Source organism: Rhinatrema bivittatum, chromosome 8 (genome assembly GCF_901001135.1).
Source record: "Rhinatrema bivittatum chromosome 8, aRhiBiv1.1, whole genome shotgun sequence".
Lineage (NCBI taxonomy): Eukaryota > Metazoa > Chordata > Amphibia > Gymnophiona > Rhinatrematidae > Rhinatrema > Rhinatrema bivittatum.
Genome location: NC_042622.1, coordinates 84,131,616 through 84,148,871, shown reverse-complemented (window position 1 = coordinate 84,148,871; position 17,256 = coordinate 84,131,616). Strand labels below are relative to the sequence as shown.

The window sequence follows — 17,256 nt, the reverse complement described above, 5'->3', positions numbered from 1 at the left end:
AGGTAGGACTGACTGAGAAAGGGGCAACTTTGTGTTAAAGTTCAAGACATGAAGCCCTCATAGGAGTCTTTATAAGAAAAACAGTAAGTGGAATGGGTGGATGTGCGGTAGGGAAGGTGGGACTCAGAGCCAGTCGCAAAAATGGTTGAGCAACCAGACTCATCAGCACTTCAGGTTAGCTTGATGCCACTAGAAACAGAACATTAGGGGAAAATACTGTTAAACCAGCAAACACATATTGTCAGCTGAAAATGGCACCCAGCAATGACAAAAAGCATGCAATTTCCTTATCTGAAAACTAAGATGATTTGTTTGTAAGTAGAAAGGTTTCTAAGGATACACATTTCTGCAACCACTGAGTGATATATCTATATCTGTTTATACATACATACAAAAACACACTCACCAGAAGTAAAAATGTAGATTTGTAGCACAATTTTTAGTTTTTAAAACCTATTACTCTAAATATAGACACTAGTCAACATGATGACATTATTAAACTCTATTTTCCTGTGATTTCAGTAGTTTCAAGCACCAGTCCTTTGGCACAAACAGTCCAGCCTCAAGCTTTGAAGCTAGTAACTATTTCCTGTCAGCATGGCACTACGTCCCCTGGAAAGGCTCCAGGGCAGTCACATTCACTATACAGGGCCACAACTTCAACACTATACTGCTGTGTGTCTGTCTGATGTTTCACATTTGAGGGTTCGTTTTCCGCAGGGTGTCTAACTTGAAAAGTATTGCATGGACTTCTCAGCCCGCACAAAACCAGACTATCTTCAAACACAAGATACCTGCTCACATTATGTATGGATATCAGCTTACTTTGTTACTAAAAGTACATGCATAGACTCTTTTCTTCTTCTTTTTTTTCCTGTTTCTATTTAAACCTGTATCCCACCTTTTCAAACTGAATGGGAACGCCCAAAACAAGTACATTAAAAATACAGTATCATACATTTTCACAAACACAATTCATATAAGAAAACAATCTGATGGGGAAAAAAACACAACACTAGGTCAACAGCCTTCAGAGGTGCAGCACCAGATGTAATGAATGCACTTCCCTCCTACCTACAAGGAATCAATTATTACTTAGACTTCTGACACCAACTAAAATCTTGGTTGCTTACCCAGTAAACTGATGCCCTCTGCAATCTATCCTCCTGATCAGCATTGGCTTATCACAAAGAAACTGCATCATTCAAAAACTAGGCAGCACAAAGACTCAAGAAACTTGATCTATGTAAAGACCTTGACATAATGCCTTAAATGTAATAGTAATCTATCTTACTCTAATATAATATCTATATTGTAATTTTGACCTAATCTACATTACTGTAATTTAACCCCTTTTAACCTAATCTATTACACTGGATCCGATATTCAAAGGTGCGTTCAGCGCTTTTTAACCAGATAAGCGGGACTTATACGGCTTATTAGCAGCCGCTGAATACGCGCCTACATTCAATGGCCGCTGCTTAACTGTATAATTCCCTTATATGGCTAAAAGTTACACGCAAAAAAAGAGGCACGTACTGGCAGGTCAGGGCGGAGTGAGTTATACCGAGTCATACCCATGGCTTACACGGCTAATTACCGATATTCGGAGTTAGCCATATAAGTATATGTGTAAGTTTAGACGCCCCATAGAGCTGGTCTAAACTTAGCCAGGTAGACTTATTCGGCTAAGTGCGAATATATACACATATAATCAGTGGCTTTGCCGTGCCAATGAATGTATATTGTAAGTTCTAACCAGCTAAATTACTTACACGGCTAGCTTTAAACATCTACCCCACTGTAATCCGCTTTGAGGCAGCTGACCAGCCATGAAAAGCAGAACAGAAATGTTAAATTAAAACAATAAAATACATTATTATAATACACTTAAGCACTGTTAAACAATGGCCTTCCAGTGGAGGTGATGGAGACAAATATAGTATCTGAACTCGAGAAAGCATGGGATAAACACAGGGGATCTTTGGGAAATTGTTAGGACTATATAAATTGGACAGCTGGGCAGGCTGGATTGACCATATGTTTTTTTTTCTGCCATCGTACTTCTATGTTTCTGTGAGGTAGAGTACATTAGCAGCATGCCTACTACACACATACATTTTTTACAGTGTACACATGTGGTTTCCAACTATATTCCCGAATGATTTTTTATTGCAGAAAACAGTTATTCCTGTCAATACTGCCAACAATATATCCCGGCTTGACACTGGAATGATGGGATTAAAGTAATTTGGTTGGGCATATAAAATAAGGGAAAATATCCTGCAGGCGACTTCAAATGAAGGCTCATGGTGCCAGCTCTGACTCCAACTGAGCTGGAAATACTAAGGAGCAGGAGGAGTAAAAAAATAAATGTACCCCTAATGTTACATGCATAAAGCATGAAAGGAATGTTTAAAGATCACTAGATGTCCTGTCTCAGTGCTAAAAGTTCCCCCATCGAAATGCAATATATTGTAGATATACAAAATAAATTCATTTTCAAAGTACTGGGTGCTTAAATGTAGGGAGGGTAATTTTGTAACTGTATGGCTGGGAGTAAAGTCTATGTATAACTTTTATGGGAAAGAAACAGTCACAGTATAGTAATGAACCAGTGTACGAAAGACGAACGCAGTGAACACCATAAGGGGATTATAACCATAAAAGAACTTGAAAACAAGGAGAATTCTAACTGCAAGCACAAAGATTGTTCATATATTCTTAGAATGACGCATCCAAGATCTGAATTAAGCTATGTGGAACCAAAAATACTATAAATTAATTAGCGCTTGAATCAAAAAAATCTGATTATTATGAAAAGAAAAGAAAGGAGCAGAGAATGCAGAACATTTATATGAAACAGAGCAGAGATTGGGGGAATTAACAAGACACTTGAGAGATTCAAATACAGCCTTTACAAAAGGGGCACAGTCAGACAATGCAGGCAGTGCCTCGCCAACATGTAGGCAACTAGAAAAATGATACAGGAACCTTCCCAGTCTAAATACTTCTATGTCTGTTTGATAATTTGCTGCAGGATTAAATGGAGAAATGCCATTACATTTATACATCCAAAATTTTGAAAAGGAGGCTTCTGGAATTCGTGCTCAGACAGAGATTCTTAGATGCAGAACTGGGCTGCAGGTGCCTGAAAATTTACTAGACATTAGGGGGGCAATATTCATACTACCCACATAACCGCTAACCCTAGATAATTTTTGCCCTCTGTCTTTGCACCAATTTTCAAAGTAAAAGTACATGTAAGCTTTTACCCCTAGATTTATCATTTTGCTATAAATATAGGGGCGAATTTTCAGAGCCCTGCTCGCCTAAATCCGCCCAAAACCGGGCGGATTTAGGCGAGCAGGGCCCTGCGCGCCGGTGAGCCTATTTTACATAGGCCTACCGGCGCGCGCAGAGCCCCGGGACTCGCGTAAGTCCCGGGGTTCTCCGAGGGGGGCATGTCGGGGGCGTGTCGGGGGGCGGGCCCGGTCGTCGCGGCGTTTCGGGGGCATGTCGGCAGCGTTTTGGGGGCGGGTACGGGGGCGTGGCTACGGCCCGGGGCGGTCCGGGCGCGTGGCCGCGCCCTCCGTACCCGCCCCCAGGTTGCGGCCCGGCGCGCAGGAGGCCCGCTCGCGCGCGGGGATTTACTTCTCTCTCTGGGAGGCGTAAATCCCCGGAGAAAGGTAAGGGGGGGGTGTAGACAGGGCCGGGCGGGTGGGTTAGGTAGAGGAAGGGAGGGGAAGGTGAGGGGAGGGCGTTAGAGGATTCCCTCCAAGGCCGCTCCGATTTCGGAGCGGCCTTGGAGGGAACGGGGGTAGGCTGCGCGGCTCGGCGCGTGCCGGCTATACAAAATCGATAGCCTTGCGCGCGCCGATCCAGGTTTTTAGCAGATACGCGCGGCTCCGCGCATATCTACTAAAATCCAGCGTACTTTTGTTTGCGCCTGGAGCGCAAACAAAAGTAGGCCTATTCGCGGAGTCTGAAAATCTGCCCCTAAGTGCCTATGATAAAAAAGGGGAGGTAGAGAGAGAGAAAGAGAGAGACAGACTATTTATAAAATGTTCATATAAGTAAACTATTTATACCACAGTAGGAGGGGCAACTAGCATCTCAGGGTGAGGTTTTGGTGGTAGCCTAGGTTTTGGGGGGCAGTTTTACATGCACAGTCAGAGGTACGAACAGCACAGGTACCATCAGTGAAGATTTGATGTGATTTAGAGTGATGAAAGGTACACAAAGATGAGATTTGTACCTTGTACTCTCAACCTAGTTTGATAGCAGCTAGGTAGAGAGTGCATCAAACTAGGCTGATAGTACATTGTACAAATCTCATCTTTGTGTACCTTTCAGAGAATAATGTTGCAGTTACATCAAAATTATCAAGGCTTATTGGTTAAGGGTAGTAACGCTCCATGACCTCTTTTCTTCATTTCCATCATCTAGCCTTTAGGGATCTGCAGTGTTTGAATTCTTTGACTGTTTTTGTCTTCACCACCTCTTCCAGAAGGGCATTCTCCATGAAGAAATATTTTCTGGTGTTGGTTCTGCGTCATCTCCCCTGGAGTTCATTTCATGACCCCTAGTTCTACTGATTTCTTTCCACCGGAAAAGGTTTGACGTTCATGCATCATTAAAACCTTTCAGATATCTGAAGGTCTGGATCATATCTCCTCTGAACCTCCTCTCTTCCATGGTATACATTTTTAGATCCTTCAGCCTTTCCTCATAAGTTTTCCGATACTGACCACACACCATTTTGGTTGCCCTTCTCTGGACCGCCTCCATTCTGTCTCTATCCTTTTTGAGATATGGGCTCCAGAACTGAACATAGTTACTCCAGATGAGGCCTCATCAAGGACCTTTACAAAGGCATTATCACCTCCTTTTTCTTACTGATTATTCCTCTCTCTATTCCTACCAGCATTCATCTGGCTTTAGCTATCACTTTGTCACATTGCTTTGCTGCCTTCAGATCACCAGACACTATCACCCCAAGATCCCTCTCTTGGACCATGCACATCAGTCTTTCTCCCTCCATCACACACAACTCTATTGGATTGCCGCACCCTAGATGCATGACTCTGCACTTCTTTGCAATGAATCCTAGCTGCCAAATCTTAGACCACTCTTCAAGCTTTCTTAAACTACTTTTCATTCTCTCTGCTCCTTTAGGTGTCCACTCTGTGGCAGATCTTAGTATCATCTGCAAATAGACAAACATTACCTTCTATCCCTTTCAAAATGTTGCTCACAAAGATATTGAACAGAGCCAGTAACAAAACTGATCCTTGTGGCACTCCACTTAACACCGTTTTCTCTTCATTGTGGGTTCCATTTATCATTACCTGAGGTCTCTTATCAGTCAACCAGTTTGTAATCCACTCCACCACCTTGGTGCTAACTCCCAGGCTTCTCATTTTATTTACAAGCCTCCTATGTAGGATTGTATCAAAAGCTTTGGTAAAATCCAACTAAATCACATCGAGCACTTTTCCTCGATCCAATTCTCTAGTCATCCAATCAATCAAAAAAATAAATCAAATTTGCCTGACAGGACTTTCCCCAGGTGAATCCATGCTGCCTTGGACCCAGCAACTTATTGGATTGTAGATAGTTCATTATTCTTTCTTTCAGTAGAGTCTCCATTAATTTTCCCACCATCGAGGTGATTCTAACCAGCCTGTAGTTTCTAGCCTCCTCTCTTCTACCACTCTTTTGAAGTGGGACCACAAACCGCTTTTCTCCAATCTTGCGGCACCACTCCCGTTTCCAGGGATTTATTGAATAGGTCTTTCAAAGGACTCACCAGCACATCTCTGAGTTCCCGTAATATCCTGGAATGTACTTCATCTGGCCCCATTGCTTTGTCCACTTTCAGTTTTCCTAGCTTTTTCCATATATTTTCTTCTATAAAAGAAGTTGTGTCTAGTCTACCCCATTCCCATCTATGGCCTCATCTACCAGTAACTGTCCTTCTCCAGGGTTTTCCTTAGCAAATACAGAATTGAAATATTTTCTGAATATTTCTGCCATTTCTTCATCTGTCTCGACATCTTGTTCCTTATCACCTTTTAGTTTCACTCTTCATGTAGGATACAATTTTGTTTGATATGTACTGCATTTGTTTGACATCTGCTGTATTGTATAATAATTACCACACTATGGGGTACATTTTAAAAGACAGTGCGCACGCATACTTTTGTTCACCCATCAGGCGCGAACAAAAGTACGCTGGATTTTATAAGATACATGCGTAGCCACGCATATCTTATAAAATCCGGGGTCGGCGCGCGCAAGGGGGTGCACATTTGTGCAACTTGCGTGCGCCAAGCCCTGCGCGTGCTGCCCGTTCCCTCCGAGGCCGCTCCGAAATCGGAGCGGCCTCGGAGGGAACTTTCCTTCCACCTCCCCCCACCTTCCCCTACCTAACCCACCCCCCGGCCCTATCTAAACCCCCCACACCTCTGTTTCACAAGTTACGCCTGCTCAAAGCAGGCGTAACTTTGCGCATGCTGGGCTGGCTGCCACACACTATGTTCCAGTCCGGGGGCTGGTCTGGAGGCCGCGGCCACGCCCCTGGAACCCCCCCGGGCCGAAACCATGCCTGCGGCACCAGATGACATGACAACCGCATCACGTCCCCGACACGCCCACCCCAAGAAAGCCCCGGGACTTACGCGCATCCCGGGGCTTTGCGCGCACCAGAAACCTATGCAATATAGGCTCGGCGCGCACAGGGCCGTTTTAGAAGGGTTACGCTCGTACCTTATGCGCATAACCCTTTTAAAATCCGCCCCTATCTTTGTACATAAACTACATTGTATATTATATACTGCATGATTTCCATAATTTATAACTCAAGGTCCTCCAGTTATATTTAACTTATTCTATAACCCTTTGTACCCCTCAGATATAATCTACTTTGTAATTATGTACCTCACTCTGAGTACTCTAGTACCCCGTGCTCCTAGGATTCCACAGGAAAGAAACTGCATAATTAGCTTGTTGCCTCATAACTGACAACCTGCCACAGAAGCAACATTCCTGAAAGCTTTCCCACCTCTTAATTCAATCTTTTGAAGAAAACTACAAGTTGCTGTCTGCCTTCAGTCTCAGTTCTCTCTCTGCTCCTGCAAAAAGCTTGCAGGGAACTCTCTCCTTCTTTTGTTCCACCCATCCCCTTCCTCCTGTCCTGAAGTGAACAAGAGTGGGGGCAACGAGTGAAGTTGGAGTGGACAGAGAAAGCAGTCAGAATGTTTGATCCCTCAAAGATCTCGTAAATCCTTATCAAACCAAAGATGATTCTGATATAAATTCTTAACAGGGTGATGTCCCTTTATACAAAGGTTCTTGCACCTGCATATGTGGTGAACCATTAACCTGCTACAAAGACTTGGCTGTGTTTTTTGGAAGTCTACAACTGCTGATGTCGCACAAATGGCAGAGAGAGCATTAATTTCAATTCATAGAAGCCTTGATGACTTGCACTATTGCTGTCAAATTTCAAACCTTTGTTACCATGTGCCCAATATATTTACATCTATTTTTCTGTGTAATTAACAGCATGACAGACTGCTGATACTGAGGGCATTTTCTGCATATATAAACATATACTCAGAAAGGCAAGAATTTTCTCAAGAAAATATAAAAAGGTTGTTTGCACTATATTTCAATTCAAAATAAAAATAACGTTTCACAGTTAAAAAGTTTGTAACATATATTTTTACCTGATAGTTGATTTTTGTACTTGATAAAAATGTTATATTTGTATAGTTTAAATAATGTTTAAAAACAAAATGAATGGTTTTAAATTGATTTTTTTGACAGTCATAGCTGTGAATCTTTATGCAAAATTATGCCAACTGCCACAATTACCACAGAATTTTGAAAAATCTGTCACAAAATTTGCTAACTCTTGCTGCAGAATCTTGAAAAATCTGCCACAGGAAACCGGAGACTCTGCTAGTATCTCTATATAGTACCAAGTTAAACATATTGGGGTAGATTTTTAAAAACGGCGCGTTCGCGTACTTTTGTTCGCGCTCCAGGCGCAAACAAAAGTACGCTGGATTTTAGTAGATACGCGCATAGCCGCGCGTATCTACTAAAATCCAGGATCGGCGCGCGCAAGGCTGCCGATTTTGGGCAGCCGGCGGGCGCCGAGCCGCGCAGCCTGCCTCCGTTCCCTCCGAGGCCGCTCCGATTTCGGAGCAGCCTCGGAGGGAACTTTCTTTTGCCCTCCCCTCACCTTCCCCTCCCTTCCTCTACCTAACCCACCCCCCCCGGCCCTATCTAAAACCCCCCCTACCTTTATCCGTGGATTTACGCCTCCCGGAGGGAGACGTAAATCCACGCACGCCAGCAGGCTGCTGGCGCACCGAGACGCAATCCGGGGGCGGTTCCGGAGGGCGCGGCCACGACCCCGAACCGCCCTGGCCCGAAACCACGCCCCCAGGCCCGCCCCGAAACGCCGCGTCCCGCCCCCAAAACGCCGCGCCGATCGGCCCCGCCCCCGACACCCCCCCCGACTGAAAACCCCGGGACTTACGCGAGTCCCGGGGATCTGCGCGCGCCGGCGGCCTATCGAAAATAGGTGCGCCGGCACGCAAGGCCCTGCTTGTGTAAATCCGCCCGGATTTATGCGAGCAGGGCTTTTAAAATCCGCCCCATTATATATAAATAACTTGAGAATGGTAGTAAGTCCAGTTTTATCAGAAATGCCAAGAAGCTGAAGTGTCCTAAACATCCAGAGGACATAAGCTAACTCACATGCTGCATCAAGAGACCATCATATTAACAAACCATGCGAGAATATGGGGCATTGTGACTTTGCCAAACAAAGCTTCTAAATCACTTTACTCACACCATGAAATTAGCTCAATATTTTAATCATAGGCCTCCAACATTTTGGTTTTTTTTTTGTTTTTTGTTGCAATAAAAATACAGGCATATACCTTAAACAGGCACTTATCTTATAAGTAAGATGCTGTAGTAACTTTCAAAACCACCGCAAAATCCCATCAAAATTAAACATGACATCTTTCTGCAATTTTTAATGCAAAATTACTATTTGCTGTTTTTAATCAATTGAAAATAATAAAACAGTAAATATGGCTTTGTGAGGCAGTGCCCCTAGTGTTCCCCTTATATACCTGTGTAGGACCAGGCTCGATGCCTGGTCCACCTTAAATGCCTTAAGGAGAGTATGCTCTATAAGAGGGATCCTGCGGGGCAGGTGGAGCTCAGAGGGCGTAATCAGAGATTGGGGAATAAGAGCTAGGATCCAGGTGGGGATAACCAGACCAGGCCCAAGTCTCTGGGAGAAGGCAGTTCCTGTATGCAATACTGTTCAAACACTGAACTGAGACAAAGCAACATACTGCAAGTAAAGAGCGTACACTGTCTGAGGAGAAGACAGTCTATTGTGTGCATTTGTGAAGTTATAATAAAGAGATACTGTTTGCTAGAATCATACTAGGTTGTCTCCAAGCCTGTGGGAATCATTGCTCGTTCCCATAGGCACGCGAAAAAGTTTGGACACCCTTCCAGTTGAGTCATTACTGTTCTTTTTTTTTTTTAAGTTGCTAATAAGCCCTATAAAGTTGATTGACTCATTAGGCCTTCAGTTAATCAGGTAAAAAAAATTTCATGGTTGAAAAAATACTCTGACTCTTCTTACTTCTAAGGCTGTGATTGTTGTTGTCTACTTTCAACAACCATTCTTTAAGCAGCAGCTGTCTGAGCATTTGAAAATTAAGATAATTCACTCTTATAAGGCAGGGGACAGCTATAAAAAAATCTTTTAATGCTTCCAGCTAGCAATTTCAACTGTCAGAAATATTATTAAGAAATGGAAGTTAGCTGGAACTGTCAAAGTCAAGGCAAGATCTGGAACAACAAGAAAAATCTCTGGTAAAACTGCCTGCAAACTAGTCAGATATGTAAAATAGACTCCACAGATTACTGCAAATGACATACTAAAAAGTTTAGCTGACATTGGAGTAGTTGTTCACAGCTCCACAATACAGAGTTGCTTACACAACACCAATCTGCATGAGAAAGCTGTCAGAAGGAAACCTTTTCTATGACTTCATCACAAAAGACATTGTCTGAGATATGCAAAACAAAATCTAGATAAGCCTGAAACTGCTTTAGATTGATGAAATAAAAATTGAACTGTTTGGCCACAGCCACGTAAGATACTGCAACTCCCATTTTTTTTAACAATGTTTCTGACAATTGAAATTGCTAGCTGGTCATGTTTAGAAGTTTTTTTTACAGCTTTTCCCTACTTTGTAAGAGTACATTTCTCTACCTTCATTTTCATATGTTCAGATAACTTCTTAGAGAATCCCATAATTGTTGAAAGTATACAGCACAACAATCACACCGTGAGAGGTTAGAAGGCTCAGAGTATTTGTTCAATGGTAGAATTGTCTTCACCTAATTGAAGGCTTAATGAGTCAATCAATGTTTTGGGCCTTATTAATAACTTTTTTTTAAGTAGTAATGAATCAAGTGGAATGGTATGCAAACTTTTGCACATAGTATATTCACTGTTATATTATTTAAATGTTAAAACCTACAAATGACACTTGACAATGACTCAGATGTAGAAGAGAATTCCTTTGATTTGCTGTTGGAGAACCAAAGTTACATACATTACCTGGATGGAAAAGCTCAGGTTCCAGTTAAAGGATAAAACATACATTTATGAAAGAGATTGGGGGCCGTACTGTGCATGGAGAGGGCTTGAAGCGCTTTCTTAAATAAAGAAAGAAAGACTGGTGAAAAAAAGTATGTAGGGGTCAAACAAATTTAGCAGTATCAATATGATTTGGGGTACTGGTACTAACCGGGAACTTTAGAAAAGATGTGAAATTGTAATGCATGATGAACCTACTTTGTTATGTGTGGTTTAAAATAAAAAGTTTAAAAACAAAAAACAACAAATAATTTTTTATCAAAAATTGCAGAAAGATGTTGTGTTTAATGTTCTACAAAAAAATCTTATATCATAGCACCAATCTTCTAAAAAAGAAGTGACTAATGATATCATGTATATAATTGTGAATCAAAGTTGACTAATCCATAATGAGTGCCATTGGCTGATTCCACTCATTATGGATTCGTCAACTTTGAATCACAATTATAAGAACATAAGAACATAAGAACATGCCATACTGGGTCAGACCAAGGGTCCATCAAGCCCAGCATCCTGTTTCCAACAGTGGCCAATCCAGGCCATTAGAACCTGGCAAGTACCCAAAAACTAAGTCTATTCCATGTTACCGTTGCTAGTAATAGAAGTGGTTATTATCTAAGTCAACTTAATTAATAGCAGGTAATGGACTTCTCCTCCAAGAACTTATCCAATCCTTTCTTAAACACAGCTATACTAACTGCACTAACCACATCTTCTGGCAACAAATTCCATAGCTTAATTGTGCGTTGAGTGAAAAAGAACTTTCTCTGATTAGTTTTAAATGTGCCACATGCTAACTTCATGGAGTGCCCCCTAGTCTTTCTATTATCCGAAAGAGTAAATAACCGATTCACATCTACCCGTTCTAGACTTCTCATGATTTTAAACACTTCTATCATATCCCCCCTCAGCCGTCTCTTCTCCAAGCTGAAAAGTCCTAACCTCTTTAGTCTTTCCTCATAGGGGAGCTGTTCCATTCCCTTTATCATTTTGGTCGCCCTTCTCTGTACCTTCTCCATCGCAATTATATCTTTTTTGAGATGCGGCGACCAGAATTGTACACAGTATTCAAGGTACGGTCTCACCATGGAGCAATACAGAGGCATTATGACATTTTCCGTTTTATTCATCATTCCCTTTCTAGTAATTCCCAACATTCTGTTTGCTTTTTTGACTGCCGCAGCACACTGAACCGACAATTTCAATGTGTTATCCACTATGACGTCCTGATATCTTTCTTGGGTAGAAGCACCTAATATGTTATTTTGTGTAACTATAGCATGGGTTATTTTTCCCTATATGCATCACCTTGCACTTGTCCACATTAAATTTCATCTGCCATTTTGATGCCCAATTTCTAGCCTCACAAGGTCTTCCTGCAATTTATCACAATCTGCTTGTGATTTAACTACTCTGAACAATTTTGTATCATCTGCAAATTTGATTACCTCACTTGTCGTATTTCTTTCCAGATCATTTATAAATATATTGAAAAGTAAAGGTCCCAAAACAGATCCCTGAGGCACTCCACTGCCCACTCCCTTCCACTGAGAAAATTGACCATTTAATCCTACTCTCTGTTTCCTGTCTTTTAGCCAGTTTGTAATCCACGAAAGGACATCGCCACCTATCCCATGACATTTTATTTTTCCTAGAAGTTCATGAGGAACTTTGTCAAATGCCTTCTGAAAATCCAAGTACACTACATCTACAGGTTCACCTTTATCCACATGTTTATTAACTCCTTCAAAAAAGTGAAGCAGATTTGTGAGGCAAGACTTGCCCTGGGTAAAGCCATGCTGACTTTGTTCCATTAAACCATGACTTTCTCTATGTTCTGTGATTTTGATGTTTAGAATACTTTCCACTATTTTTCCTGGTACTGAAGTCAGGCTAACCGGTCTGTAGTTTCCCAGATCGCCCCTGGAGCCCTTTTTAAATATTGGGGTTACATTTGCTATCCTCCAGTCTTCAGGTACAATGGATGATTTTAATGACAGGTTACAAATTTTTACTAATAGGTCTGAAATTTTATTTTTTAGTTCCTTCAGAACTCTGGGGTGTATACCATCCGGTCCAGGTGATTTACTACTCTTCAGTTTGTCAATCAGGCCTACCACATCTTCTAGGTTCACCGTGATTTCATTCAGTCCATCTGAACTATATACATGATACCATTAATCACCTCACTCTTTTACATGTATGCGTATGTGCTTTTCATTGCAATCAGAATGTCCAAAACAGTCTAATCAGTAGTCCCAAAGTTCTTTCTTTCAAACAAAATTACAAAAGGGTGCGCCATATCTGTTGTCCTAAAAGGAAAAGGAGAATGTTTTGTCCAGTGGAACACCATAAAAAGAATTCTTGTTGAATGTAATTAACATTATCCCTGTTATTATGTAACCTTTCTTCTTCCCTTCCTTTTCCATTTCCTCCTCTCTATCCGTTTTATGTAAACTGAAGTGATGTTCCATATGAACTTTGGTATATAAAAGCGTTAAATAAAATAAAGAAGTCATGACTGCTGAAACGCTGGTTATCAGGAATTTTGTGCTCTGAATGATGTGAGAAATTTGTCATGATTTGTCATCTATGGTCCTTCACCTGGTGGGAACATCACATTTTGTGGCTTCAAGGGATTTTTACAATTGGATTATTAGCAATCTAAGTATGTTCATTTTGTAATTTTGTTTAAAAGAAAGAATTATTGGGACTACTGATTAGACTGTTTTGCACATTTTAATTGCAATGAAAAAACACATATACATACAGTAGATATAAAAATAGAATGAAGTGACTAATGTTCAGGGCCTCTAGTCTCTCATTATTCCGTATCCCCGGGAAAGGCCACAAAATCTAGGCCTTCCAGTGGGCCTGCCCATTCCCTGCAGAACTGCCATGGGGGACCAGGTGTCAGAGAATCAGCAGGAGCATCCTTATATTTAACTGGAAGCTGCTGCTACTGCTAGATTCGAACACCACTACACTCCACCCACTACCACTTATATATTTTAGCCAATAATGGTGGGTAATTTAGTTGAAACAAATCGGAGCCCAGTCCCAGATTGACTCCCAAATATTTCAACTGATTCCTAGCCCATCGATATGGAAAGTGTTGTGTGATCTGCGTTACCATCTCTGGGGCTAGGGTGACATTGAAAAGTTCAGACTTTTCCCAATTGATGGTGAAACCGGAAACCGCACTAAAAGCCTGGAGTTCCCTCGTAATAGTCTGTAAGGATAGCAAGGGGTCCGTAATGGTAAACAGTAAATCTTCCGCAAAGAGGGACAATTTGGAGGAGAACTCACCGGCCCGAACCCCCGCTATGTTATTATTATGCCGAATTCGATAGGTAAAGGGTTCCAAGAATAGGGCAAAGAGTAGGGGGGATAAGGGACAACCTTGCCGGTTCCCCGTTGAACAGCGAATGAGGAGGAATAACCGCCATTAATTTTTAAGCAGGCTGTCGGCCCCTCATATAATTTGCGGATCCACCTTAAAAATGTGTCCCCTAAATTATACTTTTGTAGGGTTTGGAATAAAAAGGGCCAGTGCACATAATCAAAGGCCTTTTCAGCATCGATGGCCAACAAGGCCATGGGTATATTCTGAGTTCTAGCCCACCACATAGCATCAATCGCCTTACGAACATTATCGGATGCCATCCGACCTGGAATAAAACCAGCTTGTTCTGAGTGAACCAAAGCAGGCAGGAAGGTGTTGAGCCGTTGGGCGAGGATTTTCGCTAAGAGTTTCAAATCCAGGTTTATTAAGGAGATGGGACGATAAGAACCACATACCGTAGGGTCACGCCCAGGCTTGCCTATCAAAGTCACCCCAGCTAAATTAGCCTCCCTAGACAGGGAGCTCTGGTTTTGGAGCGAATTAAATAATTTTACTAGGGGGGCTACCAATATATTAGCACATTTTTTATAGAAAACTGCAGTAAACCCATCCAAGCCCGGGGACTTGCCCACTTTCAGTGATTGGATCGCCCACAGTACTTCCGCTGCCGTAATGTCGCGGGTTAAGAACTTTTGGTCCTCTAGGGATACCTGTGGAAGCGGTGTAGACTGTATGTATTCCGCTATAGCTTCTGGGCTAATGTTAGAATTGGAGGCATACAATTCGGAGTAGAAACGAGTGAATCGCTGCCTAATAGCTGTATTAGAGGTAAGAATATTCCCCCTTTCATCCTTTACTTTTACTATGTTGCACTGGGCTTGCCTAGCCTTCAGCTTACGGGCCAGGTTGCTCCCTGCCTTATTCCCCCCTTCATAGAAGAGCTGTTTTACTCGGGCCAGTTGATAGGCTATCTGCGCCGCCTCTATGGACACCAAATGCATACGCAATTGGTCCATCTGAAGCAAGATGCGAGCTTCCCCAGTTTTGGCGTGTATAAGCTCCAGCCTCTGCAACTGTTGTATGGTCTCCAGCTTATCCTTCTGCTTTTGTCTCTTAAGGGAGGCTCCTTTAGCTATGAGTTTACCCCTTATTATGGCCTTGAGACAGTCCCATAGCGTGGTCGGGGCGATATCTGGACTATCATTAATTAACAAATATTCCTGAAGATCTGAATACAAAAGAGCGCAGAAGCCCTCGTCCTCCAATAGGCTATCGTTGAGCTTCCAATATCATTGTCCGGAATCTGATGCCATAATAGCTAATTGTAAAGACACCGGACCATGGTCGGACCAGGTGATAGCCCCAATGGCAGGTTGAGTAACCTAGTTAGAGCATCCCTGGTCGACTAGGAGATAATCAGTTCTGGAGTACGTTTTATGGGCCCTAGAATAAAAGGTATAATTTCTTTGCTTGGGATGCCAAACCCGCCATGTGTCAATCAGGCTATAACGCCTTAAAAAACTATGGAAGCCCTGGCGCTCCCTCCGCTTATTGGAAGTGCGGCCATTAGAATTATCTAGCCTGGGGTTCGTGGTTAAATTAAAATCCCCTCCTATAAGGAGGTGGCCCTCTGCGCTCTGATCAATAAGCTGCGACAGGCGAGCCAGGAAGATGTCCTGAGCCACGTTAGGAGCATAAACACTAAGTAGAGAGTATTTAATACCCGCAATGGCCACATTTACTAAAACATATCTGCCCTCCGGGTCTGGGCAGCAACCAAGAAATTCATAGTGCAAATCCTTATGGATAAGGATACCCACCCCCAGATATTTGTGGGCTGGCGGCCTAGCCGCCCAGTATTGTCCCGGATAATCGCCATTACGTAGTAAGCGTTCATATCGTTTTTTCAAATGCGTTTCTTGTAGGAACGCTATCATAGTGTGATGCTGGGCCAGATCCGAAAAAAGGGACTGACGTTTTAAGGGGGTATTGAGTCCCTTAACATTTAGTGCTTGGATATGTATGGTCGTCATGACAAAAGCATATTGGTAGTCCTAATTGAGTCGGACTAAAGCGAAACAGTAGCAAACTCCCAGCCTGTCCCCAAAACAAACATCTGGCATGCCCCCTGACAGTTAAGAAAGCATAATACAAACCCACCTCTATTCCCCCTCCCCGAGCCCCCACCCCCCGATCGGTATGGTCCTCCGCAGAGGCCCATACCCTGTAACTATGGGAGGACACAATCATTCCAGCAACAGCCTTCCCCCTCCGACAGCTATAAACCTTATATACTTTCAAAAATAGACATTCAAGCACTCCCGCAAATAGAAAATCATCAAGAGTTCAAAAAAAGACTAAAGACTCTTCTTTTCCAACAAGTCTTCCCAGACTCACAATACTACCAAGACGGAAAGACTTCCCAAATAAGAAGTATCCCCTAATTATGGTCACCATACCAAGTCCTACCTTCAGGTCTCTGCAACTGGACAACAATCTTTGAGTTCTAAAAATTAATCTTATTATTTATATTTTCCTCTGCAACTGGACTACAATTTCTAAGTTCAAAAATTCATTTTATATTATTATTTATAGATTATATTACATAATTTTATTAATTACAATGTTAAACTATACCATATTATTTATTATTATGTTAAATTGTCATCCAGTTATATTGTTCCATATGTACCACAGTTCTATGTAAAGCCCCTTATCTCTGTTGGGCAGTTTATCGTTATATGTAAACCGGAGTGATTTGTAGTCTCTATAAGAACCTCGGTATATAAAAATTAAAAATAAATAAATAAATAAATAAATCTGATTATCAACCAAACCAATAATGATCAACATTTCAACTATAGAGAGCATGGCAGCACCAAGTTTTTAACTGAAGATAAACAGTCCAAAAGACCTGCAACCATGCAGGACTTGTGAATCCCAGCATACTCTGCGCCTTCCCAGCGCAGCGCTAGGAAATTTTATCTGCACTGTCCAGACTCAAAGCAACAATAAACCCGGGCCCAGAAAAAGCTCAGCCCTGTGGTTCTTTATCCGAATGTCTCCGCAGCCTCTTGTCCCCTCGATTAACCCTTTGCCACCGTGGTGGATCTTCCTTGCGCGTGGGTGGCTTAGGGGCCGCGGGCAGCTCCGCAATCGCTCCAAAGACGGCTGCCTGTAGCACTTGCGAAGCCTCCGC

The 17,256-nt window shown here is 42.3% G+C and overlaps 1 protein-coding gene across 2 annotated transcripts in view; it reads right to left on the bottom strand.

Moving 5' to 3' along the window:
* ASS1 (argininosuccinate synthase 1) overlaps positions 1–17,256 on the bottom strand; it is a 230,497-nt gene that overhangs the window by 137,756 nt on the left and 75,485 nt on the right. The gene's annotated exons all lie outside the window — the stretch shown is intronic.